Source organism: Cryptomeria japonica, chromosome 5 (genome assembly GCF_030272615.1).
Source record: "Cryptomeria japonica chromosome 5, Sugi_1.0, whole genome shotgun sequence".
In the NCBI taxonomy this organism is placed as follows: Eukaryota; Viridiplantae; Streptophyta; class Pinopsida; order Cupressales; family Cupressaceae; genus Cryptomeria; species Cryptomeria japonica.
In genome coordinates this window covers 449,285,340-449,300,641 of record NC_081409.1, presented here as the reverse complement: position 1 = coordinate 449,300,641, position 15,302 = coordinate 449,285,340, and positions in this window count along the sequence as shown.

Here is a 15,302-nt window from a genome sequence, read left to right as displayed (position 1 = left end):
ATGAACTTCTGAATTTTCTGGAAACATCTGCACAGTACTTCTCAAATAATGTTCTATTTATGGCTGAAAAAAGTAATGCTCAAAAATTCCTAGGGAAGAGGCTGCATCATTCTCACAATCACCACTATTAAGACTATCATTCTTAAAATAATTTTCAGCATTTGAACTAATCTCAAAATAGAGAGACACTTCATCATGCATGCGATCCAACTTAGCTGAAATAACTTCAACATCTTTTACTAAAATTAAATCTGCAAATTCCCTATCCAAACTTAATGCATGAAATGAATTAATACCTGAATCCTTCTCCTTGAAATCCCCTTCTTCAATGGATGACAAGAACTGCTCTATGATCTCTTCTTCAGAAAAGGAAGTACTATCCAAACCGGTCAACAGTTCTTGGGACTGCAACTCTTCATTAGGAAGACATAATATTGCTTTACTGTCAAAATGAAATGATTCTATGAAGGACTCATCACAAACTTTTAAACATAAAGAATCATTTTCATCAACTTCATGTATAAGATTGAAAGTTTCATACTCTGGTGGGATGCAAATCTGAAAATTTTCATCCTTTATGCTTTTTGGAACAAGATAACTTTCCATACTATCAAAACTGAAAGTTTCTATTTCCGGGTAAGAGAAAGATCTCAAAAAACCTTTTTCATTCAAGTTTGCAGGTTCTCCAATGTTGTCTTGATTATTCTCACTTACCATTGTTTTTTCTTTCATGAGACTGAACTATTTCTTGTTGAACTTCTTGCTCATTCAAGACAAGGTAATTGTAGGAGTGAAATGAAACTGAGATGACTCGAGCCTCATCATCATCAAATTTTAATTCTTCTTTCAGCTGCAATATTTTCTTTGCATAAACTTGCAAGATTCTTGTCTTTTCTTTCAATTCTTTCAATTTCTGAAATCTAATGCAAAGACATCTCCATAGAAGAGTGGATGCATGATCATCTTCCACACTTATATTATTTCTAACTACATGAGAAATACTTTCTTTGTAATGCTCTAAGAAGTCATGCAGTATTTTATCATCTATTGCAACAATTTGCAAGGTTGAAGGATCTGGTCTTTTCCCTTTTCTCATTTCTCTTGCCTTGAGCATGATGTTTATATACAGAGTCGTCAATCTCCTACATAGAGATAAATCTAAAAATCTGAGGAAACAAAATGCACTTGTCTTTGATTTCGAATCCCCGACAGAGTCGCCAAAAATCTGTTAGTGAACAGATTTGTCCTTCGAAGATAACTATACAAATAAACTCAAAATGCCCAGAATAAAGGACAAAAAGTATTAACTGTTGGATAGATTATCATTGAAGTGATAATCTTCCTCTGAATTAAGAGGTACAACTCCCTCTTAGAAGATTTACAAGGAATTAAATTGCTGATATGCTTTTAACCAGAAAGCAATAAAGGAAAATAACATTCATCCATAGCCATGAAAATGTCAAAGACTTACAAAATAGATATAAATGAAGACCATTAAATCAAAGTTTAATTTTCTGCACTTATGGATAGCATTTGGACTAAAAACTAAGAGAGAAAGTCATTGCTCCAATATGGCTTACTTTCAAGCACACAGACTTGTAATAAATCCACATACACAATTGATTATAATAGAAAAGACATTAATAAACAACTGCAAAGGCTCAAAGACCAGCTACAGTCATGAGAAGAATATCAGCAACACAAAGATTGAAGATATCATCTGCATTCTATTCATGTCTGAAAATGAACTCAAAGATTGATATTTTCTGTACAAAGTGTTAGATAGGAAATGTGGAAATCATCAAAGCAAATCAATATTAGCCTAGTTCAATCACAAAAACTCAATTGAAATGACCAATCCTAAAAGCACTCAATAAAGACATGAAAACAAGACATCAATTCAAACGCAAACCATTGCAAACTTGGATGTCTCCTTCATGTGGCTCCATTGTCCTTCTTTCTCCTTCAAATAGCTTTGTTTTTGGATCTCACCTACTAGTGCATAAACATGATGTGAAATCAAGTAGACAAGACGATAGTGCAAGAATACTAGAAGCATGATTGATTTGACTAGGGACCAGGGACCTTGATTGAAGAAATTCATCCAATTTATAGACAAATTGGATAAAAGACAAGATTAGCATGAATTTGATTCGAATGGAAATTGCAAATCAAAAATGACAATTATGACAAATTATGACAAATTTGCACTTTCTATTCAAGATTGATTGATTGATAATTTTGACAAAATTATGACAAATTTCTATGTCAAAATTGATTGATTGTCAATTATGACAAATTATAACAAATTGAAATGTCATTCCCATGAAATTAGGAGAAATAGGAGAAATTAGAAAAATAGATGAATTTAGAAATTAGGAAATTAGAAAATGAGGAAATTAGGAATTAAGTGAATTAATTAACAATTTTTCATTTATTAATTAATTCACAAAAAGGGAAGAATTAGTTAGCCAATTAAATAAACATTTAATTGTGACAAGAAGACTTAGGATAAATAAACTATTTAACCTAGAGGGAGAAAGGACAAACAAGGTTAAATGAATAAATCATGAAACCCTAGAAGATGAATTAGAAAATGCAAGAATGACAGTTAGGTCTTGACAAAGGATCGATTTGATCATGATTCTGATTAACAAAGGACCAATGCTGATAAGTGATTTGACTGATAAATGTGCCAATTGACGAGGAACAATGACTAATTGATCCAAATTGACATGATTGAGAAAGATGAAGATCGATGACAAATCAATCGCAAAATTGATGAGATTGACAAGGACGAGGATCGATGACAAAATAGATTGCAAAATGACAAGATTGAAAATGACCACGATCGATGACAAATCAATCACAAGACGACAAGATTGAAAATGACAACGATCGATGACAAATCGATCGCATGATGATAAGATTGAAAATGACAACGATCGATGACAAATCGATCGCATGATGATAAGATTTATAAGAGGACAAAACCCTAATTAGGATTGACGATGTCCAAATATGACAAATGAACACACACATTGATGCGACAGGATAAGATCGATCAAAATCATGACTGAAGATTGCTCTCGACAAGACCAAAATTGAAAGTGAGATAAATGAAGAATGCAGAAGAAAGACTCGATGCTCGCAAATGATAAAGACCAAGTGCGAATCATAGGAGAAATGTTAATGCGAAGCAAAAACCTAAAATAAGGCAATGCGCCTGTTGGGTCTCAAATCAATAGATTGGATAGGTTCTAAGGAAATGCCAACTCCTATGATCAAACCCTCCAATTGACTTGGCCAACATATAGAGTGAACCTGTTTAGTTGTTAACTCTCTCACTTCAGGCTCTGCAGGACCTAGGCGGGTGTACCTATTCACCTGTTGTTCTTAATGACCGGTGCTTTTTATAGCAGATTAAGTGTTTTGATCTGGTTCCCTCCTATCTCAAGATGGCATAGATTCCTAGGATGGAGATATAGCAGATGAGTTCAAGGTTGTTGTTGTAGAAGCTATTCGATCTATGTTTCTTACTTAGTTACTCATGTTGCTTTTAAAATGACATATGACGAATATGGTGATAAGTGTAATCTGTAAATAACTAGTGCCTTCTTCGTTGTTTGGGCTACAGAGTCATTATATTTTCTTCAGGACTTATTATGCGAACCTGTGAGACAGCTTTTTAACCCACCCCTTTATGGACCTGTCGGTTATTATATCTTTTGAGATTAATTGAATGCTTATATCATAAGTTTCTTGAACGAATTTAACCCTACCCTTAAGGGACCATTCAAGTAAGCACTGTGAAGAACAATTACAATTCGCAAGCAGAACTTTTATTTCAACTTTATAACATATAACATAAATTTCACTCCAAGAATATGAATAACCTTATCTCTTTAGATAATATCACAAGCGATTGCCAAAACAAAATGAAATAATCCACAACGCATACGCAAAGAAAACAACTGATCATAGCATGTACTCCATCAAAATTTGTATAACAGAGAACTTACAGGTGGGCATACATTGCTATCTTGTTCCTATTCTAACTTGTTTTTTTATTACAAAAAGCCTTTCTCACATATATATGAGAGCAAGAGCCAAATATGAAAAGACGTGTCTTTTCAAAACGTTAATCGCTAATTTGAATATTCCTAACAAACTTAAGTAAAAAGAGATTAAGAATTCCTAAATGATGAATATAATCATCCTCTTTGAAAGTCTTGATCTTAACACTCTGTTTCTTCAATTCTTCTCCTTGTGAAAGGTATTCGAAGATCATCTGGTTGACGGTAGGGGCCATGTCTTTGCTTCAGTCCAATCTTGACAGAGCCCAATCCTTGATGCTTGTAAGCTCATTCCGCAAATCTTCCATGGACACTGCTCCTCCTTCTTTATAAAATGAGGGCATTCCAATAGGGTTCCCATCATCCAATTCTTTAAGATCTCGCTTTAGCATATCTTCGAACTTAGCATGATCTTCTATGTGTGAAGTCCCTTCAGCCTTCTCCTCTGGCGTCATCACATCAATATTGCTTATCACCTCATCCAATCGTGCTTTTAATCTTTCATGCTCTCTTAATGCTTTTATGGTTCCAGCGTACACCCTCCAGTAATGTTCGACATGTATAAGCATGGTGTTGAATCGGTGTTCAATGATGTCGTTAACCAATTTATCCATTTTTTGCTGGATATTGTTTATCTGTTTGGTAGCCTTATCTGCTTGATACTTCCAATATAGAGCATCAGAAACATCGTCCAAGCTCTGTCCTGTAGGATACGAGGCATATTCATTCAAAGGAATCCCTGTCTCAAGTTGTAATATTTTTGTTTGCAACTTTTGATTCTCTTCTTTAGATTTTTCATATAAGCCCTTATAAGTAATATTTTCTCTGACCAAAAACACCGTCTGATCCATATTTAATTTGGCTACATCCAGGTTCAACTTTGCAATGACCCTAGGGTCAGTCTTTCCGACCTGATGAATCATGAGGTGTCCAAAGGTTTCTTTGATATCTACAATAATTGGCCTTTTTCCCTTTGGATATAATGCCCATTGTAGGAGAGCCTTTTGATCAGGATCATACCCGGAGCCTAGGAACAATTTATCTACCTCTTGAGGCAACACCTGTTGATTCAAATCCTGTTTTTTCAAGAATCCATCAAAAAGAAGTGCAGAATTTATGTCCCAACCAGAGAAGATGATGACACTAGCTTCTTTTAATATTTTCCTCCCTTTCTCAGGGGTCATATCCTTCATGAGGGTATCGATTTCATCCTGTAATCTTTTCATCTGTTCTTCTTCGGGTCTTCCAGCCATGCTTCATTTCACATGGGCCCCTTTATACTGGTACAAGAATGAAAGGAATTCCCTTGAAGAGGTGAATCCGTCATCAGCAATGAAATCCTCATGCTCTGTCATTCTTATGTCAACTACATCTTTGATGTTGAATTCACCAGTGTCTACATCCACCTTTGCTTCAAAACCCAGAGGATACTCTTCTCTAGGAGAGTCAGCAGGGATACTACTAGCAGTTGATTTTGGTGACATGTGAGCCAATGGTTGACTATCCTTTTCAGTATTGATAAAATGAAGGAACTGGGGGGGCACCCTATGCATAATCTCTACTTCATTTTGAAGTAGCCTTTTGGCTATCTCCACAGGGTCTTGGAGGTTTCCAAGCAAGTCTCCATCCACCATCCCCCTTGCTCTTTTCCATTTGAAGGCTTCCCAAGTCATTTCGCTTTTTTCTCTCAAAGCCCTGGCCTCTTCCCTTTCAAGGTTCTTGATCAAGTCATCTGGCATTTTAGCCACATGTATTCTGGCCTTTAGTCTTTGTGATGCCCTGGCAGCTCTTATATATCCCTCAGGATCAAATTTCTCTCTAGGTTCACCCAGAGTCATGCCATAATAATCTAATTTATTTTGAAGTAGATGATAGCTTTTTGAACTTTTAACAATAAAATCAGAAAAAACCAATAACCCTGGAACAATGGACTGTTTACCAAAATCCATAAGATGTTTGGCACTGACCGTAGATAACTGTCTCACAATCTCCAGGCTAGCCACCCTGTTTGGTACTGTAATTGGAAGCATGTATGGCTTTCCTTCATACCCAAATACCCTGATTTCTGTATGATTATTGTGGCAATACCAGTCACCCCAATTGTGATCAATCTGGGACTCCGGAGAGAAGTCTTTTGGCCTGAGGAATCTCTTAATTTCAGGGGACAAAGTATAATCTCTATGTTGCCCAAAGGCCGCACTAAGGGGTTTCACAAAATATTCCTGAAAGTGCCAGTTTTGGTTGTTCATGAATCTTTGATCCCATGCAGAAACCCACAACTGAACTGGTTTCTTCAAACCATTCTTATCATAAGCTCTGATGCAGAAATCATCTGACCAGAAATTGATTTCTTGTCCACAATAAAGAATAATATGCATCAATAAAGAGTACAATGAAAAATGGATATTCACAAGGTCTCCTTTCAACTTCTCCAAACCATGATTTAGGGCATCTGCAACATAAGTGGCATAATCAAATGACCTAGGGTCTTTCAATTGTAAATCGGCACACAGAACCATAACCCCAATATCCATGAGAGGATGAGCTTCTAAGCCTAATACTTGGGCTGCAACATAGTATGTATATTTAAAATATGGATGGAAATGGTTGACATCGAATGGCACCTTGTCATTTTTGCTGAATGGAACAATGGACCCGCCCACTTTTGGCTGGTGAATAGGTAATCTCCATGTTCTGTAGATGTTTTCCAAGCTAAAGAATTCTTGCGACAGTTTCTGCATATTGATTTTCTCCTCTACTTCCCAGTCTAGATCAAACACCATATCAATAGTCTGTTTGTTAATCACCACCAAGGGATTCCCTCGGTAGTCGCATATGGTTTTGGTTCTCAGATTATAGCAATCTACCAGAGCTTTCATTAATTCAACATCCACAAACACATTTGGGACTACCAATTTCCCTAAGTTTTTCTTCCATAGATTACTTATGGGCTCAGGAGCATCCCTTCTTTTGTAACTAAACAAGAACAATTCATGTCCCCTGATTTCGGTCCATATGTCTCCCAGATGTTCAAATCTATCCTCCAATCCTTCTTCTTCACTTTTGATCTTTTTAGACCTCACGCTGGATGTCGGGCACTGTTCTAGCAAATCCTGAGTCAAAGCTCTACCTTCCTTTTTCTGTCTTTTGGGCTTCTCTTCAGGGTTTAGCTCTTTCCCTTTCCTACTCTTTTTAGAAGAAGAAGATGGTTCCATAATAAATACGAGAAATCAAACTTACTTGGAAAATTTGTCTAGCTCCTCTGATTGTCATTCACGAATTCCAGCAAACTCTTTGCAGCTTTCAGTTTCTTAGCATCAATCTGGTTCTTATGAAAAATTCGATTAGTTCAGCTATAATTGCATGGGCAACTTGTGCACAGTTAATGCCTCTGCATCTATAACGGCTATTCAAATGTTTAAACTTAATTGCAGATGTGACATTCTTCACTTGGGCTTTTAACTCTTTCGCGGGAAGTACTGTTCAACTGAAATGATCGTAAATCGAGTTTTCGATGAAACCCTTGTCTTCGGCCGGATACTTTAACCTTTCATCGAAAGCTCACTTCCTTCGATATCACTTCATTGGTGAATAGCCTATGTCAAAAATCCCTTTTCAAGTCTCCTCAAAATCATCTTTTCTTCGATGAACTTTCTTTCGATAAGTTACTCGCAAGTTTCATCGAAATCATATTTCGATGAGTTCTATTCTTCGATGAAAGTTCATGCAAGCTCTTTGAAAGTCATTTTTCTTCGACATCCCCCTCATCGATAAAACCCCTCTATTTTTGTTCGATACAATGCTATCGATGAGATTTGCATTTCGATGAATGCTTTTTGAATTTCTTCAGCAGTTGTTTCTTATCGAAATCACTTTTTGCCTTTTGCTTTTTGTTTTTCGATGAAACAGGAGTATCGATGAGCGGCTGCTTTCATTTATCGAAAGTGATATTCCGCCGAAGACATTTTTACGTAGTACTTTACACGTCATGCTTTATTTCGATGAAAGCATTCTTTCGATGAAACTCCTTTTGAGATGCTCGATATGACATTTTGGTCGATAACCTTTTAGTTTTCACACCCTTAGGAAGATTTTTTTATTTTCAAACATAATGTTCAACAGCGCCAATGTTAAAGTATGACTCCGCAAGCATTAACCATTTTTAGACGTCTACATTTTTCCCCTCTTTGAGAAAATGCAATATTAAGTGTTGTTTCAAAGAACAATAATGAAAATGCCCCAGATACTGACAATGACATATGCAGGACCCCTCGAGGAATTGCCCAGAAACATTTAGAAAAGAGGCCAATTGATCGATAAGAATGATAGAACATGATAGAAGCAAACAGACTGATAATCGGAGACCGGATGCAAGAAGGACAAGCAATTAAAGACACAAAAGACCACGACCAACATAAGATGGAGAGGGTGCACGTCAATCTATGCACTGACAAAGATCTATAAATGAGACAAAGAGAGTGAAAATTGCTCATTTGCACTAGCCAAAGAGGAGAATTTGTTGCTCTGGAAAAGGACACTTGTAGAGAGATGGCGAACATTCCAATGGCAGATCACCTCAGGGAATGTGTACGCACCTACAGATGACCGAACGACGCGGGAGTAGCGGTATGTATCTCAAAAACCCATATTGTCAATTTTATGAATTTTGATCGCTTGTGGGACATTGCGGGGTCCATAGGGAATGCAGAAACTGACTTCTGCACTTGTGTGAGCGCATCATGTGCTTGTGTAGGGTATCCTATGCTTGTGTAGGGTACACAGGAATAGGTTGTTGCTACATAGGTGCAGGACTTAGCACACAGGCGCAGTTGTGCATTGGGAACCCTAATTTGGCCAAAAACAACATGCGAATGATCCGAAAAGGGGGGATAAGAATAGGATAGAACAAAATAGATGAGAAACACCCTGATTTGGACATGAAAAAAGGAAATGCAGCCTGTAGAAGCAAACCTTAAAACTGACAAAATGTGCCCCAATTGTGATGCAGAGTCAACAGTATCCATTGATCACGCGGGAGAACCGACCAGACTGCTTCATGCTATGACATAGACTCAGGAGCACAGACAGAGATACATTAGCAGGACTTGGGATATGCTATATCACATTCATGCCCAAGATTAGGGCAAACACAAGACTACTCATTGCATTGGCAGAGCGATGGCATTCGGAGACTTCCTCCTTCCATCTGGCGACTGGAGAGGTGACTGTGACACTAGAGGATGTATGGCGTATCCTCTGCATTCCGATTCATGGAGAGATGATAGAGTATGACCCAGTGACAGGGAGCGATGCTTTGTGTAGATTATTTGAGTGCGATGCAGATGATCTGGATATCGTAGAGAGGGAGATTGGTTGGGAGACCATGGCATCAAAGTATGATTGATGATATGTGGTGATAGCAGTGGTTATAGCATGCCTACTAGTAGGGGATAGATGAGGACATGGATTCCCTATTGGATGGGGAAGAGTGCTAGAGCGGATGGTGATAGAGGGGATGATGTACGCATGGGGACCATGTGTACTTGCTATGCTATATTTTCAGTTGCATCAGATAGCATATCAGGGGGTGCAGACATTGAGCTGTGGGATCACACTGCTACAGGTATGGGCATTTGAGCACATAGCCATATGTCGACCAATCGCAGAGAGACAGGTGATACCACACCGACCATATGTGTATTGCTATGGGGGAGCACTGAGACAGGGTCTGTTTGGATACATACTGTATTGGCGACATGAGCTAGACAGACTGAGAGAGTTCACATGGAGGCCATATCTTGATTGCCCTAGATGGTCAGATGATATTGAGGAGCTATTGTATTGCAGACAAGAGAGATACCTGATTGGGCAACTAGTGAATCACCAGAGAGTGATTGAGATGTACCTGCCAGAGAGAGTCAGATGACAGTTTGGAGAGAGGCAGGATGTACCCAGAGGGACTGCACACTTTGCTCGATCTCACAGAGAGACGAGTCAGTGGGGGAGGATGATTCAACCACACATTGCATATGCTGACTTCACACAACTACAATAGAGACAGTGGGATTGGAGATCAGATGTGGTGGATGCTGGGATGACAAAGGAGTATGAGCAATGGTTTGCACGACGATGGCCAGTGCCATTAACAGATTCGGATATTCCAGTACCGAGGAGACAGGAGGACTTCCCACTCACTGGAGAGGAGGAGGGAGATGATGAGGATAGAGATGAGGATGAGGATGGAGAGGATGAGGGGGATGATGAGGACAAAGATAATGATGAGGGGGATGATGATTATGAGCCAGATTCAGCCAATCAGGAATCATTGTAGGATATACCCATAGAGCCAGAGACAGCTAGGATAGAGGAGATGGAGATGTGCAGGGCTACCATAGCGAGTTAGCATGATCACATTGCAACATTAGAGAGATAGAATGCCATCTTGAGGACAAAGCATGATCAGTTTAGAGAAGAGATAGCCAGACTTATAGCGGCTCAAGATACAGCAATAGCCCAGGTATAGCGAGAAGAACAGAGAGTCACTGAGTATATTGGGTCGATTAGGGATGCTAGTGCACGTGAGATGGTACAGATGTTGGTAGAGACCGGAGAGGAGATACACCATTGAAGGACACTATATGAGAGTACAATTCCACCAGAGCAGAGAGCATCGTCATATCGGGCACGATCGAGGACAGAGAGCAGGGCACGCTCTCAGAGGTCAGTGAGCAGCATGGGGGTGAGTGGACCTATGAGACCACCATAGCCAGGACCTTGGATAGGAGGGACATCATCTCTGAGACATGGCAGGGATGAGGAGGATAGAGGGAGCACCCAGTGACAGAGGCACGTACTCCTTATGACAGACAGTTGACATTATGTAGTGTGACATTTTGTAGTCATCCTGCGGGCCATACTTAGGATAGACAGTCCAATTTTGTACTCCGATATTATTTTGATATATGATATGATATGCATCGATATGATGGGATGCAATGCGTTATTACTTATGTTATTTTCCATGCATGGATGTCTTATGCACTGTTTATTGTGGAATATGTATGGATACATTTTGATGTGTTTTCGATGCATTTATAATATGAAATGGATAAAATGCTTGATGTGATGCTTGATGTAATGCAAATGTACTAACCAAATGGATGCAGGATGTAGCATATGTGTTTGGGGAAATCAGAGCACTAGACCGAACTGACTATCCGAACTGATGGAAGAAATGTTAGTAAGAAGAAATGAGACAAAGGACAGTTAGAGACAAAGAAAAACTTGCTTTCACTAATGCACTTTGTAGGTGAGAACCTTTATTTAATGTAGCAAAACAGATGCGTAGCATCATGGCATTGAAGGCCAGAGCTGAAATGCAACCCTTTTTGCAAAAGATAGACACATCGCAGATAAACAGCAATCACAACAAAAAAAGAAAGGGACCATGAACCATCCCGGTCACTCTAAATCACTCAATGACATCATCGAGCAACATAGGAACATGATCGAAGATAAATCAATAAATGATAAGACTCGCTAATTCCAACAAGTCAAACAAACATCTTGATCTTCATTGTCAAAAGTTGAAAGTGTTGATAGGACGATCATGCTGTCTGGTTTCAGGGAATGCGGTACCCCGTCTAAGACAGGACACAGTCTGGTTTCGAGTATACCACACCCTGTATAAGACTCATGATAATGTGCCAAGGATGAATGATATTGATGTTGATGTTCTATTGATAAGACAATTGTGATCAGTTTGAATGTCTGGTTTGATTGAAAAAGTTCATCTGTTTATGCATGATTTCATTAAAGCACAGTGTTTGATTGATTGCGTGTCATTGGAGGGATGCTTAGTGATCTGTCTATGCACAAAGGGGATATTGTTTTGTTTTTTTCTTTTCGAGTTGTTACAATTTTTTTGTGTTCATTTTTTCAGGACTTTATTTGACTTTTTAGGGATTTATTTCAGGACATTTTTTCAATTTTTTTTTTTTTTGGATTATTTCAGGACATTCTTCAATTTTTTTGAATTATTTCAGGACATTTTTCAATCTTTTATGGATTATTTCAGGACATTATTTAGTTTTATATGATTTTTTTCAAGACATTTTTCAATTTTTTATGATTTTTTTAGGACATTTTTTGATTTTTTATGATTTTTTCAGGACATTTTTCGATTTTTTATGATCTTTTCAGGACATTTTTCGATTTTTTATGATTGTTTCAGGACATTTTTCAATTTTTTATGATTTTTTCAAGACATTTTTTAATTTTTTATGATTTTTTTAAGGACATTTTTTGATTTTTTATGATTTTTTCAGGACATTTTTTGATTTTTTATGATTTTTTCAGGACATTTTTCGATTTTTTATGATTTTGATTCGAAAGTTCCAGTGATTGATCATGACAAGGGGAACGCACCCAATGCACATCCGAAAGATACATGTGGAAACCAGGACCAAAACATATGCACAAGAAACAGAGTATGCAAGACAATGATGTTGACCAATCATAGGCATGAAATAGAACATTGGGTCAGGACAAGGATAGGCATGATAAATCTTTAGAGAGAAAGCATAGCTAGAGGTCATGATAGATGACAAAGAAATGATCGTTTTTTACACATGGTGCCTGTTGGCCAGGTTTTCACCATGGTACTTGCCCAAAGCGCTTGTTTGCCAGGTTTTCACTAGAGGGCGAATCATTTTTCTTTACTTTTTTGCTCTTTTTCCTTGTTTTTCACCTTTTTTTTTTTTTTTTTTGATTTTTTTGTATTTTTTGGCTTTTTTGATTTTTTTGTATTTTTTCAGGATCATACTTGAAGAAGTGCTGATAGAAAATTATGCCTAGTACTTGTGAAGGTGCATGCTATTTACAGGATCGGACAAAGGTTCACCTTCTGGGATGGCAAGCTGATATGCCCCCGAGCCATAGGCTGCAGTCACTATGAAAGGCCCAACCCAATTAAGTTCAAACTTGCCTTTGATGATGTCAGTATATTGTACATTCTTGGGGTTTGCCTTTAAAACCAGATCTCCCACTTTGAAGTGTCGCCCTTTGACCTTCTTATTATAAGAGCGACGGAGACAGTTTTGATATGCTTGCAAATGTGTCAGGGCTGTCTGACGTTTCTCATCTAACATCTCAAGTTGATGCAACTGAGAGACTCTGCACGTCTCATCATCAATCAGATGTTGCAAGGAAACACGCAAAGAAGGAATCTCCACTTCCAAGGGTAAAATGGCTTCCACACCATACACCAAGGAATAAGGTGTTGCGCCAATAGGTGTGCGAATAGAAGTACGATAAGCCTATAGTGCTGGATTCAACTGGACATGCCAATCTTGACCAGCGTCATTGACAACCTTTTTCAGTATCTTGATAATGGTTTTATTTGATGCTTCGGCTTGACCATTATCCTGTGGATAGTATGGACTGGAGAAACGGTGTTGGATATGAAACTTTTCACAGAGTTCCTTGACATCTTTATTCTTGAAGGGACGACCATTATCTGTGACTATGGCAAGGGGAACCCCATATCTGCATATGATATAATTCAATAGGAATTTTGAAATTTGCACACCAGTGATATAGGTCATGGGGATAGCCTCGATCCATTTTGTAAAATGCTCTGTGGCTGTAATGATAAGCTTGTGTCCATTTGCAGATGTCGGGTGAATCTTGCCAATAAGATCCAATCCCCATTGAGAAAAGGGCCACGGAGATATGACAAAATGAAGCTCTTGGGCTGGTGCATGAATGTAATTTCCATGGATCTGGCATTTGTAGCACTTCTTAACAAAATTGTGAACATCCTTCTCCAGAGTGGGCCAATAATACCCAGCACGAATCAACTTTTTGGCTAAGCTAAGACCATTGAAATGGCCCCCACATATACCATCGTGAACCTCGTGTAAAGCCATTTGTGCTTCATCAGAATCCAAACACCTGAGGAGGGTATGGTCAAAGGAACAACGGTAAAGGGTATCGACAATGATGACATATTTGGCTGTCCGTCGGATGAAGGCTCGGCGTTGGTTAGCGGAAAGGTTAGGTGGTAAGGTTTGGGATTTCAAGTATTGAGATACATCATTGTACCATGGGGAGTTAGGACCAACAAGAATGCACATTACATCTGCTATCGGAATGTCAAAAGAAGGGACAAGCAATTGTTTGACCAAAAATTCACATTTATCCATATTGTGGGGCAAATTTAACATGGAAGCAATCGTAGCCATCGCATCTGCCGACTTGTTTTGCATTCTTGGAACTTGACTGAAATGGGTAGTCGTGAATTTTGTCTTGAAGAAATCTACCATATGCTTGTAGGGAATAAGCTTTTCATCTTTTGTTTCATAGTCATCATTCACTTGACGGATGACTAACTGAGAATCTCCATAGACTTGTAAATGTGTGATGTTCCAGTGGACCGCTACTCGGAGTCCTGTGACCAGTGCTTCATACTCTGCAATGTTATTGGTACAATGAAAAGTTATTCTATAGGACTTGGGAATAGCATCACCTTGAGGGGTGACAAACAATATGCCTGCTCCAGATCCGAACTTGGTATGGGACCCATCAAAGTATAACTTCCATTCATTAGAAGATGTAAGAGCAAAGACTGATTCATCCAGAAAATTGGTCAACATGGGATGATCATCATAAATAGGAGCCTCTGCAAGTTGATCTGCTATGACTTGTCCTTTTATTGCCTTTCACTCCATGTACTCAATATCAAATTCACTGAGGATCATAACCCACTTTGCCAGGCGACCTGTCAAAGCTGCTCTGCTAAGCAAGTATTTCAAGGGATCAATTTTTGCAACCAGCAATGTTTGGTGATTTAACATATAGTGTCGGAGTTTCTGTGTTGCAAAGACCACTGCTAAGCATGCCCATTCAATAGTTGAATAATTCAGCTCATAGCCTACTAGTGTCCGGCTGATATAATAAATAGCTTGCTCTTTGCCATTCTCATCCTATTGGGCCAAGAGAACTCCTAGTGCCATTTCAGTTGTAGAAATATACAATATAAATGGCTTTCCTTCTATAGGAGGCATTAGAATAGGCGTCGACAGCAAATAGTCCTTGAGAGCTTGAAAAGCTGATTGACATTGCTCAGTCCATTTAAAAGCGACTCCTTTATGTAATAAATGCTGGAATGGATGACATTTGTTGGCCAATTGAGCTATAAAGCGGCGGATTGACTGTAGCTTTCCT